Source organism: Sorex fumeus, unplaced genomic scaffold (genome assembly GCF_029834395.1).
Source record: "Sorex fumeus unplaced genomic scaffold, SorFum_2.1 ptg000021l, whole genome shotgun sequence".
Classification (NCBI taxonomy): Eukaryota; Metazoa; Chordata; class Mammalia; order Eulipotyphla; family Soricidae; genus Sorex; species Sorex fumeus.
This window is the reverse complement of record NW_026606078.1, coordinates 14,190,045-14,209,198: the sequence shown is the minus strand read 5'-3', so window position 1 is coordinate 14,209,198 and position 19,154 is coordinate 14,190,045. Positions and strand designations below refer to the sequence as shown.

General features: G+C 36.6%; 1 pseudogene; it reads left to right on the top strand.

Moving 5' to 3' along the window:
* The first annotated feature begins 390 nt into the window (after positions 1-390).
* Positions 391-489, top strand: LOC130023009 (uncharacterized; annotated as a pseudogene).
* The last annotated feature ends 18,665 nt before the right edge of the window (positions 490-19,154 follow it).

The following is a 19,154-nucleotide window of genomic DNA, read 5'->3' as shown; positions in this document are numbered from 1 at the left end:
TCAGGAGAAAAACCCTACTTACATTCAAGGTGGTCAAATTGCAGACAACACCATCCAACTTTTCCTGGAGATGTACAAGGGACTGAGATGAGAACAGCAAAAGGCTCTAGTTTAATGGTCTTAATGAAGGTTTCAGGGAAGGGCATTAAAGAAGACTCATATACCATCTTCCAAAAGAATTAATTTGTAAGACTGATGCCTTGATTATGGTAAAACATAATATGGTAAAAACCATATTTTTCTTTCTGGCACATTAAAGTTCTAAATCTATCTATTCAAGCTGCTTTGAAATACATTCCTTGATTTGGAATCACTGTCTGCCATAGGAGTGAGTAAGGACAACCCTCAAATTAATAAGTAGAAAAAAATATGGAAAAATTAACTCATACTATATTTGATGACATATATACTAAAATTGAAATGATACATAGATTAGCATAGTCCTTGCGCAGAGATGACAAGCAAACTTGTAAAGTGTTCCATATTGTTGTTGCAAGAAGAATTAACAGGGCGACTTTAAGCTAAGACAATCCCCACAAGTACAAAAATTCTACATAAAGATAGCACAAATCCCCATCACAACAATCTCTCTCAATGTCAATGGACTAAATGTGCCAATTCAGAGGCACAAAATTGGAGGATGAATTATAAAACTGAACCCAACATTCTGCTGCCTGAAGAAACACTTCTGAACAATCAAAGCAACCATGGGCTCAAAGTCAAAGGCTGGAAAACAATTCTTCAAGAAAGAAAAGAACACCTCCCCAAAGCTGGAGTGGACACACTAGTATCAGACCACATGGACTTCAGGCTATAGGTTATAAGAGACAGTGAAGGTCATTTCTTCATGATCATGGGATCTGTACATCAGAAAAAACTCACCCTCCTCAATGTAGATTCTCCTCATGACAGACCAGCAAAATACTTAAAAACAACTTCTAATTGACTTATAGAAATACATTGACAGCAACACAATACTAGTTGGAGATTTCAACACTACTTTGTCACTTCTCAATAGATCAAACAGACTAAAGCTCAGCAAGGAAATATTTTCTTTAAGGGAAGTAATGAACAACTGTTGGCTTAGAGAAGAAATCAAAGAGGAAATAAAAAGTTTCCAGAAACAAATGAGAATGAGTATACTAGCTACCATAACTTGTGGGACACAGCAAAAGCAGTGTTAAGAGGAAAGAGTATAGCTCTGCCAGAATTCATCAGGAAGAAAGAGAGGGCCTACATGAATAAATTAGAGCTCAAGATTTTGGAAAATGACCAACAAAAGTAGTCCAAACTAGGCTGGAGGAAGGAAATAATAAAACTTGTACCAGACATCAATGAGCTAGAATCCCAAAATACAATCCAAAAGACCAATAAGAGCAAAAGCTGGTTCTTTGAGAAAATAAATAAGATCAATAAACCACGAGAAGCCTCTCAAATTAACAAAGAGAAAGAATTCTAATAAATCAAATCAGAAATGCAAATGGGCATATCCTAATAGAAACTACCGAAATCCATAGGATCACCAGAGATTATATTGAGAAACTTTGCAGCAGGAAATGAGAGAATATTGAATAAATTGATAAATTTTTGGATTCCAATTGCCTCCCAAGGCTGAACCAAGACGATTTGGAATACTTGAACCTATCTCTACCAAGGAAATTGAAATGATGGTCAAAAGTATCCCCCCAAACAGAATCCCTGGCCCAGATGGATTCAATAGTGAAATATTTCAAACCTTTAAAGAGGAAATGCTGCCAACATTTTTCAAGATTTTCCAGGAAATTGAAGAATCATAAATACTCTCAAATAGTTTCTATGAGGCAAAGATCACCGTAATACTCAAATCAGACAGAGACACCACAATAAAAGAAAATTACAGACCTATTTCCTTGATGAGTTCAGATACACAGATTCTCAAGAAAATATCAGCAAAGAGAATCCAGAAACTCAACAAAAGATCACACACTATGACCAAGTAGTTTTATCTTGGGGATGCAAGGATGGCTTAACATTCTCTAGTCAATCAACAGAATACACCATCTCAATAAAATAAAGATAGTCATATGATCATATCAATATATGTAGATAAAGCATTTGATGACATCCAGCACCTATTCATGATGAAAAACTCTCAACAAAATGGGAGTTGAAAGTACTTTCCTCAATATAGACAAAGCAAATTACCACAAACCCAAAGCAAGCATTATTCTCAAGGGGGAAAAACTAAAAGCTTGGAGCAGAAATCAATGAGCTAGAATCCCAGAATACAATCAGGCACAAAACAAGTTACCCACTCTCACCACTCCTATTCAACATGGTACTTGAAGTACTTGCCATATGATTTTGTTAAAAAAAAAAAGATATCAAGGGCATCCAGATAAAAAAGGAAGAACTCAAGCTTTTACTATTTGGAGAAGACATGATACTATACTTAGAAAATCCCAAAGAATCTACAAAAAAGCACCTGGGAACAATAGATTTGTTTAGTAAAGTAGCATATTACAAAAGCAATATCTGGTACTCCTTGGCTTTCCCATATATTAATAATGAAAGAGAAAAAAGAGATAGAGAAAAACAATCCCATTCACAATAATACCTCAGAAAATAGAGTATATTAGAATCAACTATAAAGGCTAAGGAACTATACCAAAAAAAAACCTACAAAACACTACTTCACGAAATAAGAGAGTATATGAGGAAATGGAATCACATCCCATGCTCATGGATTGAGAGATTTAGTATTGTCAAAATGGCAATACACCCCAAAGCTCTATAACGATTTAATGCACATTCTATAAGGATACCCATAATAATTTTCAAAGAACTTGATTAAACACTCTTGAAACTCATACACAACCATATACTCCCATGAAGAGCTAAAGCAATATTTGGTAAAAAGAAGAAGGGAACACCTTCCCCAACTTCAAACCCTACTACAAAGTTGTAGTAATCAAAATATCATGACATATAGATAAAGAAAGGCCTCCGAACAATGGAATATAGTCAAATATCCTGACGTTGGCCCTCAGATTATTATTACCTACTCTTTCTTAAAGGCTCAAGAAATATGAAGTTGAGCTAGGAAGTCTCTTCAGCAACTGGTGCTGGGAAAACTGGACAGCAACATGCAAAAAAAAAAAATGAACTCAGACCTCTTTATAGTGCCAGGCACAAAGTCAGATCCAATGTATTAAAGACCTCAATATCATACCTGAATTCTTAAGATATATGGAGAAAAATGTGGGAAGATCCCTTCATGACATTCAAGCTAATGGAAACTTCTAGAATGAAACACCACTGACCAAGGAAGAGGAAGTGAAGATAAACAAATGAGACTACATTAAACTAAGAAGTTTCTGCAACTTAGAATAAATGGTGCCCATGATAAAAAGAGAGCCCACGTAATGGGGAAAAATTATTTATGCAATACCCATACAATTAACCTCTAAATTCTGATTCCTGTATCATTAATAACACTAAGTAGTTCCTGTGAATTTTATTCTTCCTCACATATATTTACTCTAAAATATTTTAGATTTACTTTTAAACCACAGGTAAAAAGGAAAAATTATAAGTTTTTTTAAAAATAATAAATAACCCCTATACATAGCCAGGTGCGACCCAAAAAACAAAAAAAGCAAGCAAGCAAGGAAGCAAGCAAGAAAGAAATTAAAAATTATAAAATAATGCTGTTTGCAATGCTAAGTATCAATCCCAGATCATCATACAATGGAAGGCAAATGCTCTATCACTGAGTTATATCCCTGTTCTGAAACATTTATAAAGGTCTTATTTGATGTGTCATTGCATTTTATTTTTTAAAAAATGCTCTTCTTAGTATACCTGGTCGCCACTGTACCGCCTACTTCTTGACCTTTGCTTCTCTTGTATATTTTACCTCTATGCCTAGGTTGTCACCTTATCCTTCCTATAGCCATGCTTTCCTTTGACAAACTTTCCAAGATCATGTCTGGCTTGCTTTAACTTGGCATAAAATGGAAACCTTATTTTCTGTATCTTCTCACGCTAGAGGTGATGATGTTTTCGACCCAGGAGAACTCTTTTCTGGGAAGATTTCTGGCTGTTTCTACTTGACTTCAAAATATCTAAAGGCAAGTCATCATCTTTTTTTGTGTGTGTTTTTGGGTCACACCTGGCGATGCATAGGGTTTACTCCTGGTTCTGCACTCAGGAATTACACCTCACGGTGCTTGGGGGGACCATACAGGATGCTGGCAATCTAACCTGGGTAGGCCGTGTGCAAGGTAAATGCCTTACATGCTGTATAGCTCCAGCTCCCCCACCCCCCGCATCCCCATAATTCATCATCTTGAGGGCCTCAGATTTTTACCTTCCATTTAGAAACTTCATCTTTACATTTACACAGTAAATTGAAACCACAAAACCATTGAATGACATGTTATAAGGGTAGCAGCCATGAGCAAACATTGATAACCCATAAGTTGGCATGAATGAATTCTGTCTCAGAGACTTCACTTCTGACGATACCTGTCACTACCTCCTTTCTGTTACATGTCCCAGGATCAGAATCTACATCAGGCCATCAGTAGAAATTGTCCACCCGAAAGCTAGCCTTCCACTGGGATCAGAATCCTTGATCCATCTAACTTGAAATTTTTCATTCATGACTTGTTGACCTTGTTTCAGGTTGAGGCATCCAGTGCATAAACTCAGCTTTCCCGTTGTTTCCACAGGAAATCCAAATACCTAAGAATGTTATCATATCTGACGCCACTGTTAAAGATTTTATTGGAATCCCACAGTACGATACTATCATTAATGTTATAATATTACTGTTCTCCATAGTCCGGATCTCCCCAAAGAAATCTCTACCCTCCTCCCTCCAAGTGCAGACTCCAGTTTATCATGCTCCTGAACGTACTTCTAATAGTTTCACTCAGGTTCTCCCCTAAAGTGCACAAGTTAAGTTCATACCACTCCAAGTTCTTATTTCTAAACTACCAGAGTGGGCTTGTTCCTCAAGCTTGTGTTCTCCTTTGAAGAAATACCGTGCTTCCTTTCTCTATGTCTCTCTTTGCTTGCTTTGTTAAACAAGTGTTCTCCTTGAACATATATTCCATTCCACCCTACACCTGTTTCACAAGTTTCTAAGTGTTGTTCAGTAAAATCTATTTTGCTTCCCTAAACTAAAAATTTTAAAACACCAGAGCATTATTAAAACCAATATTTGTATATTTTAAACCACAAATTTTGAAAATGAAAGGTGGTAAAGCAATGGAATACTACTCAGTTGTATGAAGTGAAATCTTCTTATTATTTGTATAAAAATGGATATCATGAGGATATTATGCTTAGTGACATAAACCAGGCAGAGAAAGATAGGTATCCGACAAGTTCATGCATATGTGGCATATTGAGAAATCTAATTAATAGAATAAAATGAGACAGACAAAAGTCTAAAACATTATTTATATTCTATGATGTATAATTCAATTAATAATGGTTTCTAATACACATAATTCCAACATGACACTCCTCATTCTCTCAAAGAATAAACCCTCCCTCTCCCCCCAAAACCCCAGAATCCCTCACTCCCAATCCCCTGACTCAATTGTGTGGATCAGTTCTCCCCTTACATTGCTCTTGAACCTTTGTTGCTACCTTGCTGTGTGTCTTTAAAATCCACGTATGAGAAAAATCTCTCTGTATCTGTTCCTTTCCTTAAGGCTAACTTTACATGCATGATATCCTCTAGTTGCATCCAATGTTGAAAATTGCATAATTCTGTTTTTTCAAAGCAAAAAAAACAAACTTTAGAACTATGAGATATTTAGTTTCCAGATGGAAAGGTGTAATCAAAGTGGAAAAAGTGAACAATGGTGAATGACAGAGTAGGCCTTTCAGTAGTGAGTGTAATATGATACATGCACGTTGACTCTGCATAATCGGAAAATTTATGAAATTCTATAATGTAATTCTATAAAGTAATTTTAAATAATCAAAAAGTATTTAAATAATTTACATTTATCTATGATTTTGACGTATCTTTTGTGTCAAACTATCAGAAATAAAAATAATGTGAGATACAGATATGGTGTATCACTATACTTTTAAACAAGAGAAGTGTTAAAATTTCTGTGTCTTGATGAACTGTCATATAAATTGACTCCAAAATCAAATCAATGTACTCAAGAAAAAATAAAAGTCAACAATTTAATCTTAATTTAATCTTTTACCTTCACTCAGGTTCCCATCTGCTGATCTCTGGCAGACAAAACAATTTTTATTTTATTTTATTTTTTTTAAATTTTTATTAGAGAAACACCATGAAGTACAGTTCTACATTTACAAATTTTTGTTTTTTGGGTTTCGATTATACATTGATCAAATGCCCATTCCTCCACCAGTGCCCATTTTCCACCACCATGGATTCCAGTATTCCTCCCACACCGATCCCCCCATTCCCACCCTGCCACTGTGGCAGGGCATTCCCTTTTGTTCTCTCTCTCCTTTTGGGTGTTGTGGTCTATAAAAGAGTCATTGAGTGGCAATTATGTTCCGTCCATAGTCACATTTCTTATTTTCAAAGGAGTTCTTGGCAGAGATTTGGCAATCTTTGCTAGCAACCAACTCCTTTTCTTCTGCTTTTTTTTTTCTAGAAATATATACTTATACTCAGACTGACTACTCATGGCACCAAATTGACAAATGTACCTGTTTTTACTTCAGTTGTGTTTCCTAATTATCACATATTATTAGCAGTGGATAGAAAATAACTAGCCCAAATTTCTTCGGGGAAAGGAAATGTTTATGCTTTTCTTAGTTTGGAAAATCGCTGTCACTATTATAGTGACATTCATCTAAATTTGCAAACAAAATGATTAAGAAGAGGTAAACCATGAATGCCACTTCAAGGAAGAACGGGCTTTCAGCAAATATCCTTGGTTTCAGAAGGATGGCTCTGGCTTGGATGGGGGGCAAACATGAGGGCTGTGAGCTACCAGCAGTTAACACATGTTCTGGGGCTATGTGGTGACACTCCTGAGAAATGTCGAGAGCCCTGATTAGGTAGGTTTGTGGGGGAGAATGGAATGATGACAAGAAAACAGAGCAACAGGACAAGATGATAGATTCCTTTGTATAAAAGTTTCCATCTCTAATGTATTAATCTGTGAAAGAGAACCAACTTCTTATCATTCTTCCTGGCAAAATATTACCCTTACGTAGTGCTTCAGGAAAAAATGCTTCCCCTGTTAGTTAATATAGCCTGAATATCTGTGAGGTCTTTGAACTCTCTCTATGTATACACTGCTGATGACTTAAAGGAATCTCTCTATTTAACTATCTAAACTGCAATGTTCTCACCATTTAACTCTCGAAACTCTGATGGCTCCAAATCTTCTAAGATCAGCTTTCATCTCTTCCATGATATCCAGGCTTCCCTTCCCAACTGTCAACTGTCCCTTTCTTTCTCCCTCTCTCTACCAACTATGGTCTTCCTGCCAAAATTTGCCAAGACAAGCTTTCTTGAAATATAGACATAAGTTGACTTCTCTTTTTTTAAATTTAGGCAATTTTGATTTTCAAAGTCATTTATAATGGAGTTTTCTCATACAATATTCCAATTCTAATTACACCACCAGTGTCTGCAACCCTCCTCCATCAAATGACCCATTTCACCCTGTATTCCCACCTATTTCCTTGACAAACACATTTTGAAGTTTAACTATTGTACTTTGGGTTCCATACTTGCAGTAGTGTTGGCATTGGTGGTTAAGACATACAACTCAACTTTTTCATGCTGGCCTTCCTGGATCAATGCCCACTGACACCATGTAGTGGAAATATATGAGAACAAATCATTAAGCTCCAAATTTTTCAAATAATCTTTAAACAATTCTGATCGAAAAGAAAATAGTGTGAACTGGACGGGACAACCCCCTGACAGCCTGCAAAGTCTTTTCAGTTTTCCACATTAAAAAGAGGAAATCCGTGAAGGAGTTCTGTCATCACGAAAGCTAGCTGACCCTGCTGAGCTGTGGTCAACAGGGTTTTTGTGCTCTTCTCCCCTTCCACCATAAGTCCCAACCCTATTAGTTTTGTATCTTCAGTCTATATAAAATAAAAAAAAAATTACCACACAGGCACCCATGTAATGAGACCAGCCAAGGTGATAAAAATAAATTTCAGCAAACTCATAGGTTAGGCATGGTGGTAGAAACTAAATATCATGTTTTTGTATTGTATCTGCAGGAGACACACATTACAAAGCTTTTCATGATTCAGTTTCATTCATAGGATATTTCAACACCCAACCTCCACTATACACAGTTATATTATTAATGTCCCCAGTTTCTCTCCCACCACTCCCTCTCCCAACCTCAAACCCCTCCCCCCCGACAGCCTGCTGTCTCTACACTGTGGCAGGCACCTATTTCTCTCTCTTTATCTCTCTCTCTCTCTCATCCTTTGGGCATTATGGATTGTAATACATATATTGAGAGGTTCTCACGTTTATTCCTTTACCTACTTTCAGCACTCAGTTCTCACCCAGAGTAATCACTTCCAACTATCATTGTCATAACGGTCCCTTCTTTATTCCAAAATGCCCGCCTTCAGCACTCGTGGCAAGTGTCCAAAGATTGACCAAGTCTCCTGGCCTGTGTTTCTGCTATTCTTGGGTTTTAGTCTCATATTCTGGTTTATTATATCCAAAAAGGGTTAGTCCTATCACTATACCCCTTTCCTTGTGACTGATTTCATTGGGCATGATATTCTTGCCTGTACATCCATTTATAAGCAAATTTCATGATGTCAGTTTCCTGCCAACTGCATAGTATTCAATTGTGTAGGCATACCATAGTTTCTTCTGGCTATTGTGAATAGTACTGCAGATGGTATTTCTGTTATAAATATCATGTTTAATGTAGCTTACATAGGAAAATACATCCCAGGTTCCAAACATACAGAATCCACGTACAAACCCAACTTATTTATTTTTAAATAATATAATTTATTATGATGCTTTCTAAAAAACGGAAGCTATTAACAAAAACTCAGGGAAAGCGTCTTCTATAAAAGCAAAAAAAATTATCTAAAGGAAGGACAACAGCTTCGTGTTCTTGCTCCTCAAACATCCATGTGTTTCTTAATATATTGTCAATATCTTTCTATAGCCTTAAAATTCTTCAACTTCATTTCTGAACACTATTTAAAGTTACATTAATTTAATAGGTGTAATCAGCTTTATAGAATATTTATTTAATTCTTTCATATTTTGCATAAACAACGTTTAACCATAGCACTATAGCACTGTCCTCCCATTGTTCACCTATTTGCTTGAGGGGACACCAGAAACGTCTGTATGGTGAGACTTGTTGTTACTGTTCTTAGCATATCAAATACGTCACATGTAGCTTGCCAGGCTTTGCCATGCGGGAGGGTTACTCTCAGTAGCTTGCCGGGCTCTCTGAGAGGAGCCTAGGAATCAAACCCAGGTTGAGCGTGCAAGGCAAACTTTCCCACTATGCTATCACTCCCGCCCATATATATATTTATGCATATATATGTGTATTTACACACACATACATATCTATATATTCCTCTTACACATCTCATAAGCTCCAACTCATATTTCTTCCTCCTCCAATTATTTACTAATTCTCTCCCCCTACATGGGCCTCAACTAATTTTCCGAATGCCCTCAGATGCATTTCTGAGCCCAGGATAAATCATGCATAACACATAATTGCAAAGGAGGCACAAAGCATATGTAGATAAATTTCATATGGACATATAATTGTGATGACTAGTTTACAAAGTGTATTCGCTTCAAGTACAGACTTCCTCATCTCACAACTGTGTCTTCATGCTCCATGCACTGTCAAATATCCAGCTACTGTCCACAACCAACTAGCAACACTCCCCGACCCATTTCAGTCATTTACTTCCCCTCCTGTAAGGACTATACTGATGTCAGAGTGTAAAGGTTTGATTTTGCTTTTGTTTTATTAGTCCATTTATTTTTTCTTTCTATTTCAGAAACAAATCAAATATTTTTAAAAAAAATAAAAGACAGGAGGTGATATCAGGAAACAAATGAAATATTTGATGTGGCTGAGAATCAGCAAGAGTCTTTCAGGTCAGTGTGAGGAAAGGAACATCCAGTTTTCCTTCCCAGCTTATTTCCAAAGGGCGGGCGTGGAGCAGGGTACATGCTGGGAAGAAGCCCAGGAGACTAGCAGTGTCTTGAACATCTAGGGGTCTATTTTCTTCTTTGAAAATGTAATGATATTGACTTCCATTGCAAACCACAGCACCCTAAAGTAAAGGAAAATCAAAAGGGTACGCCCTGAGTTGGGGCCGAGTGGGGGAGTTGGGGGGTGGGAGGGTCACTGAGTTCCTTGGTGGTGGAGAATGGGCACTGGTGGAGGGATGGGTACTTGATACTTGTATAACTGAAACCCAAGCACAAACGTATGTAAGTCTACAACTGTACCTCATGGTGTTTCACTGATAAAAATAAATGGATAATAATTTAAAAAATTAAAAGTGCTACAATCTGGTATAAGAAAAAAATGTAATGGTGTTCACTAGATTACATCAAGATCATTTTTAGCTATATGATGCTATTATTCATCTTTGATTCACTAATTGATACTTTGAAATGTCCCAGTTCATTCTCATTCAGAGTAGTCATTTATTTCTTCGAGTATTGATTTTTACAGGGAATTCCTCACAAAATTCTTTATATAATGTCTATTGAGGGACTCAAGGATAATGTTCTTATTACCATTTTCAAAGAATACAAAAATACACTTTTAATAAGATTTTCTTGGTTCTCTATCTAAAAGCTAAACGACAACAGTTAAGTTTAACTCAATATTTTCTAAAGCACATTACATTAGTACTTGAAAAGAAATTTTAAAAGACTCTGGGAGAGGGTAGGAGGAAAAGTCATGGATCTATAAGGATTAGTACAAGTCTTTGGGTGTGTAGGGCATGGGAGTGTGTAGAAAATTTGAGATCACACTCAGCTATGTGATCTAATCACTATCTATCTATTCTCTAAATTAGATACCAGTGATATATCCACACAGGTGTATTCATATGAGTATCATGTACACTAAGGAGATCCAGGGAAATAATTCTTAGCACTGACATTCTTGGAAATTTAAGTAGTAATCAGGTTTTTATGGTTACGTTGTTATGATTTCATATGCAGTGTTTGTTTCCTTAACCAATCTGGAATGTCTTTCAAAGACCAAATATAGGAAAATTCTTTCATTTTAATTAAATATAGAAAATGCTGAATTTACAGGTTAAATGGAGATGAATATCTTTTTCAATAGTCTATTTGGGACACTGTCCTTTACTTGTTTTATTAGGAACTAAATGTGGTACCCCATAAACTCTAATTCCATCCCTACTCCTCGCTACTTTAATTCTACCAATCAAAACAAACTTCACTTTAGACCTAATATTCAGTAATCTCAACTAAACATTAAAGTAAAAAATAAGTCTGATCAAATAATTCTGTTATCCAGCAGTTGTTAAAGATGCTTTCAACAATGAACAGAATATTGAGAATGAAATGAATACTCCAAATTCTGTTTGAAGAAGACACAGAATACATGTTGTAATTGACCATATAAAAGAAAGAAAATTAAAGTAAATTAATTGGTAATTTCTGGTCATCATGGAACCATGTTGCCCATGGGGTAGTCAGGTAGCCAAGTCTTCCTTAACTTGGATTTCCCTTGTTCACATCGCTGATATCACTCTTTTCCTCCTCAGATACCATTCGCAGTAGATCATGTTCCCACCAGAGCTTGTTGTTTCAAGCTTTGTTTTCAGAGGTACCCAAATTTCAAGCCCTTCCTTTTGCACTTATTGTCTCTTTTCCCATCATTTCTGACTTTTCTCCCAACATTCTTTCCTCAGTGAATACAGCATTCCTTCGAGAGTTGAAGCTTGTTATTTTTAAGAGATTACTGGGATCAATTTCCTCCAGCCATACATTAAAGGTAGCAAAACACTTTTCACGTTTTTCTGTTCCCAGTCAGGCAAGTACCCTTTCCTGGGAAAATCTATTAACTGGTTAGACTCAGGTCAGTCAGAAACTGCGTTCTTTTCCCCCCATTTAGAACAAAGTAGTTACTGGTACCAAGCAGAGTTAATTAAATATATGTTCCTGTTAACATATATTTGCAACAACTGTGCACCTACCAGCAATAGGCAAGGCATTGTTACTGGGTATTCTACGGATAATGGACAAGGCCCTGTGCTCGAGGATTGGAGGTAAATGTTGTAGTTCTTCCTGTTTGTCATGTGTTGCTGCTGTTTTGGTTTTATTTGTATTTGAAAGAGTTTCTGTGTAAACTGCATTTAAAACTAAGAGACATGGGACAGAAGGATAGTCCATTTGGTAAGGCACTGGCCCTGCGCATAGCTGACCTCTGTTTGATCTTTCATATCACGTATGATCTCCTTAGCATCATCAGCAGTAATCCCTAGCAAAGACCCAGGAGTAATCCCTGAGCACTTTGGGCTATGACACAGATTCAACCTCCTCCAAACAAAAGCTTTTCTAAAAAATATATTAGAGATTTTTAAACTAATGAGTGCCATACAGAGCTTAACTTTGTAATGTATTTTACTCTCAATTTATTCACTATCATGGAAAAATAAAAGGATGTTAATATCATAGAATAAGAGTATGAATGAAGCTTTACTTCAGCATGATATTTGTTCTGAAGTACAGATGCTAGGTTTGATGATTTGAGACAGAATCTCTGAACCACAAGTTTATTCAGAACCTTGCTGTTCATTAATCGAAGGGAAAGTTAAAGTGGTACCATTACAATAAGAGTTCTGAAACTTCGTAAAAAATAAAAAAAATACTAGTTTAAGACATGTATTTTACTTTTAGTGTGGTAATTCTGGAGAAATGCTGACATAGAACAGTGAAAATGTGGCATTCTCTGCCACAGAGTCTGGGTGGGATGGGGGGTATTGGTGGTCTGAGGAATACTGGGATCCGTGGTGGTGGAGAATGGGAACTGGTGGAGGGATAGGTACTCCATCATTGTATAAATGAAATCCAAGCACAATGTTTTGTAAGTCTACAACTGTGCCTCATGATGTTTAACTAATAAAAATTAAAATATAAATGAAACAACTAGGGAAAAATGTGGCATCCTTTTGTGTGCTCCTAAAGTTTCATGATCTGAAAGCTAGATGTCCATTATACTATCATACCTTCCAATCTCCATTAGGAGCTCTTATGTTGAGTGTGAAAATAACATGCTGTAAAATGAGTGAGGGGAGTAAACATGAACTGAGTTTTTTTTTAATATAAAAATCTCAGTGTATTTAAATACCACCTAACTATGGACAGTTTTCCTCTCTTTTGACCCCAATTGTTGAAATTTCTTTCCCTTCTCTTAGTGTACTCAACTTGATAACTCGATTCTGTGATGGGTTGAGCAGACAGAGAGAAGTCGATTCCAGAGGAGAAGGCTGGTGGTTGGTTATTTGGGGGCTGGACCTCCTTGAGAAACATAACCATTTCTCGTGATGAGTTGCTGTAAGTTTGTGGGGCAGAGCCCTTTTACCCTGTGTATGACATGGAGTCATAGGACTGCAGGCCAGAAAGGAAAGTTCCCAGAATTCCTTGATGATAGGAATACACCTGGCTTCCTTCCTGGTAGGGAAGTGACAGGCTTTGACTCTGATGTGGAACCTGAGATGGTGTTCTCTCAACAAGACTGGCAGAAAGTGATGGGTACACAGACACCGTGTTGTTGGTATCTAAGATTTTCTCATAGCGAGCTGCCATAGACATGGAAGAGACAGCGGTGTCTTGGGCAAGGACAGTCACAGAAAAGTCTCCCATGGAAGACTTCTCTTCAGCACTTCCTGCAATATCCCATTCCAAAACACTCGGGTATGAAGCAGCTGAGGTGGATATATGACTCTGGTGAAACAGTCCAGATAGCATTGTTGTGCTGAAATGTTGGTAAAGATAGGCACTACCCATCAGTGGATGGAAAGAGGTGCCAGAGGCTGACGGCAGGAGCCAAGCAGAACTACCAGCTGGAGCAGATTCTCTGGAGTAGTTGCAGACACTTCCTGTTAGGGAAGCTGCATCGTTCACCACGGGAAGGGAAAGCTGCAGAGCATGTGCAGTTCCCAATACAGATGTATTTTGAAAATTTTCTGTAAGGAACAAGAGGGTGATGAACAAAATCTGTGAGACTAATAATCTCCTTCAACGCTGAGAGGAACAATATGAACTTAAAATTTAAGCCATCGAGATGCTTCTAGTACCAACAGTCACCTGAGTTTCCAAAATTCCAACAATTTGGGGTGATTCAAAGCCTGGAAACTGTTGGCACTTTGTTTATTTGGTATCGTGATCCCAAAGTGTACAGAGAACTATAGAAGAACCAGGTGATGGTGTCTGTACCTGGATTTCTTGCTTACAGATACTTTCTCCTTACACTAGTAATGCCTGTATCTTGCTATCCTATTAACTCATATGCTATTTCTTAGAATGGAAGCTTTTTCAAACTAGGAAGTCTAAGAGTATGGGTAACATTTTCTCAACAAAAAGAAACCTAAGGCCCAGAGAAGGCAAAGAGATTTCATATATTCCAATAATTCTTATTGGGCGTGGGGTGGTATAGAGTTTGGACCAATAACTGACAGTGATCTAGTCTTTTCCTGGCTTTATACTTGGGAGTGACCCCTTAAAACATTCAGGAGAGTGTATGCTGTGACAGAGATTCAACTGAATTGGCTGTGTACAAGGCAAGTGCCTTATCCCCTCCAGTACTATCTCTCTCTGTCCAATATGAATTTCCAGGTTAAGCAACCTAAAGCATGTGGAATTTTGGCTAGGACCCTGCATGATCACTACAAGGCCAGAAACCAGAAGGAAGATACCTTACATTAATATAGGCATTTGGGGTCTTTACAACTATTATCACTGTAATCATCAGGTGTCCATTTGACTTGTGCCATGAGTACCTGTTACTTACGGTTCACATACGACTTAATCTTATTGATGCATTGAAGGTTACCCTGATTTTTGATCCACTTCAAAAGTGACTACTTGAGTTTTTCCCAAGAAATATTTTTGGAAGGAAAACTTTATTTAAATTCTGTGTCTTAAGTTGTTTATCAACAATGTAGGTACACATAACAATAAGAATAATAATGCATACACGAATATAATTTTTCTATCTCATGTGATTTACATAGGAGGAAGTGTAAAGAAAACATCATGAAAAATAAGTATCACAGAACTGAAAAAGAAGTATATAGATATTAATGAAATCTGGGCTCTGTAGAAAGCAGCATAGTACAGTATGTTATGGAGAACAGACCCAAGAGTAAGCCTTGAATAACAGTAGATGAGGTCCCCCAAAAAAAGCAAATAAAACATTCCAATAAAGTTATTAATAAATTGTTCCACGTAAACCATATGAAGACGGTATTCTATTGTAGAAAAAACTGCTAGCCAAAAAATGGAATAGAAGGTGATTTTTGAGTGCACACGTAACCAGTCCATTAAAGAGAAAGGATTTACCAGTAACTATATGGTAAATAGGAAAATAAACCTAAAAAAAAAAAGAAAATAGGAATAAACATGATTGTATTTCATAGACAAGAAATGTTTTAAATGATTAAAATACAGAAAGAAACTTTGAAAATACAAAAAAATTATTCTCATCTGTACCTTTGAATATTAACCAGCAAACAACACGTGTAAAACATAGCAGAGGATTTCACTTGATCACACAAGAAACAGAAAAGACCATTTATAAAGTGATCACAAAATATTGCAAATTTACTTTCAACCCCTAGATTAGAATTATCTTTATCAACCAGGAAAACTTCCTTCTCAATATTTAATAAATGAGCACCAAAATCCAATAAAATATCTTTAATGTAGGAAAACTCAGAATTCACAAATATGACAAAAATTTGTAATTAGTCATGTGAGACTTGATTTTTCTATTTCCTCTTAGGATCTAAAAACAAAAGTTGACTATTATCAAAGTACTCTCATGTTAGGAAGAAAAAATCACATGAAATAATATTTGTAAAGATGACAAGCAGCTTTAACCTGGAACCAACTTACCACACAAATGAATCAAATCTCCTGATTCAAGTTAGAATATACCATTTTTTTTATTTTAACAGGCAGCGCGTACATGTACTTAAAAACCAGAACGTAATAAAAACATTGAAGATTCTGTGTCTTCCACCACCCTAGATGAGCATTAGCTATTTATGTGGAACATCATTTCTGAAGCATGTTTATACTCAAATTGTCAAGTACCAACTACTGTGTTCTAAGAGATAATAAGGAAAAAAGCCAGCAAGGATGGCTTTCTGATAAACTACTTTTCTTATGGTACCCTATTCAAGGCATAGTATACTTTCTAGTCCTGGCATTTATTGAAATAAATTTCTCAGCATAGTTAATATATATTCTTTCTTTTTTGATTTTAAGTCTTTGGTTCTCTTCAACGTTCTGTCCAAATGTTTTCCCCTTCCTTGATAATCGCCATCCCTATTCTTTCTTTCTTTCTTTCTTTCTTTCTTTCTTTCTTTCTTTCTTTCTTTCTTTCTCTCTCTCTCTCTTTCTGTCTGTCTGTCTTTTTTTCTTTCTTTCTTTCTTTCCTTCTTTCTTTCTTTCTTTCCTATTTTTTTCTCCCTCATATTGTCTTGGTTTCGATTGTTCAATATTTCATGAAAGTTATCCCAAACTTTCTTACCTTTGAGGGCTTGTCTCCCTACCGCTCAGCACTCCACACCTTCCCCATGCCCCATATTTTCTTATTACCGGTTTAAATAGAAAACTCAAAGATTAATGATTATTACTTTGTAATATCACTATATTTAAAATACTGAATTATAAATACAAGTGGAGAGACCATTACAGAGAACACATGCTAGTACATATTAACAGTTTTCCACAGCATCTATATTTTCTGTTTCTGTAAAAATACTGTCTCTGATTTACTTGTTTTCAATGTATATCATGTAAAATTCACTATTAAACAGAAAAAGAAACGCAGAGAATCAACCCTCATATATATATATATATATATATATATATATATGTGTGTGTGTGTGTGTGTGTATTTGAGCTCCTAAATATGTATAATATAATGTAATCAATGAGGAAAAACACTTTGTATGTGAGAGAAAGTAAGCCAATGTCTAAAATCACACAGCAAATGTCAAAGTCAAGCTCAAATGAGGCTTATAAAATTCTACTTGCATACTTTCTTTCATTACTACGTGCTGTTTTTCCTTGAATGCTAAGTTTAGGGATGATAAATCTAATGAAAAGCTTTGAAAAGTGTTATTCCTTACCTGACATGGTCAGAGAAGAGGAAATACCAATGAAAGGTAGACGAGAAGAGGAGATGGTATGAGAGTGCGTCTGAACACTGAAGCGGCTTAAGACCACAAGTGTTCAGTACAGACGACTGGTCACTCTTGATTTGTCATTGGTCACTCGTCACTTGCCAGGATGATTCAATTTTTTTTACAAACAACTGCATGGGGCCTCCAATATTCTACAAGTTGGTGGCTCGTTTGGTGGGAGAATGATGTCATAAAGTAGGCAGTTGAAAGGTAGAGGCTAGCCAATCAGGAGTTCAGATTCCCAAGAAGAAGACTGGATTGGATAGATAGTGGGGTAGAATGAAGCAGGCTAGGAAGATGGAATCCTACAAGACGGTTATAACAGTTTCACCTTCGTCAGACTCCTGTTTTAGAAAAATACTCCCATTATACTCAAGAGCTTACATATTTCATTAACAAATCAAGAAAATTACGAAATAATATTTTATATTGTACTGTTAAAGAAACAACATTCGGTATTACTAGTATATTTTAGATAACGTTTGCAGCACAGCGGGTAGGGCATTTGCCTTGCAGGAGGCCAATCCTCATTCCTATTCCAAGGCCAAGGATGAATGGTTTTAAAAAAATTAGTGCTGTGAAATAAATCAGTATTGAGCTATTACAATTGAATAGAAAAAATAAGCATAAACCATGATCACATAATCTCTATTGAAAGAAGTGTAAATGACTAGTAAACACAAGAGCAATTTCCTTTTTTTAATTTTTGTTTTGTTTTTATTAGTGAAACACCATGAGGTACAGTTGTAGACTTACAAGTTGTTGTGCTTGGGTTTCAGTTATACAATGATCGATTACCCATCCCATGACCAGTGCCCAATCTCCACCCCCACCTATCCCAGTATCCTTCCCACCCCCCATCCCCCATCCCACACCGCCTCTTTGGTAGGGCAGTCCTTTTTGTTCTATCTCTCCCTTTGGGTGCTGTGGTCTGCAGAAGAGACATCGGGTGGCAATCCTGTTCGGTCCATAGACTACTTTCAGTAGGCATCTCCCATCCTGGGCAGATCTTCGCAGCACCCTTTATTGGGTGCTCCCTTCTCTATCTGTGCTGCCTTTACCCCCAGACAGTGGAGCTGGCCTCTAAGCCATGGAGTGAACAACCTGGTATTTATCACAGCTGTTCTTGGGTGTTAGTCTCTTATATTGTTACTTTATGTTACCTAGATGAATGCAATCTTTCTATGTCTGTCCCTCTCTTTCTGACTCATTTCGCTTAGCATAATATTTTCCATGTAGTCCCACACAAGATCAATTTTCAAGCTCACTAGTAGACAAAGAGCGCAAATTAAAATGAGAAATTAAAATTTCCCCCAAAAATACAAATATTTAAAAATCAGGTAATATCTCTTCCTAGCAAAGATGCTAGAAAATAGACCTTTTCAAGTTATTTTATTGAGAGTTAAATCTCTATAATACTTACGCAATATATAGTTTAAAGCAGTTGAATGTTCTTTAAGTCACTGTCACTGTCACTGTCCTCACGTTGTTCATCGATTTTCTTGAGCGGGCCCAGTTAGGTCTCCAGTGAGATACTTTGTTGTAAGTTAGCTTTTGTGTGTGTAGATGGAAATTCAGGGATCAAACCCATAACCTCAGAAATGTGAGGCAAATATTTTACCACCGAGGCATATTTCCAACCACAGTTAATGATTTTGCTTTTGCTTCTATAGTGTAAAGAATAGAAACCAAAGTTTCATACATGCAAGACAAGTTCTTTTGTC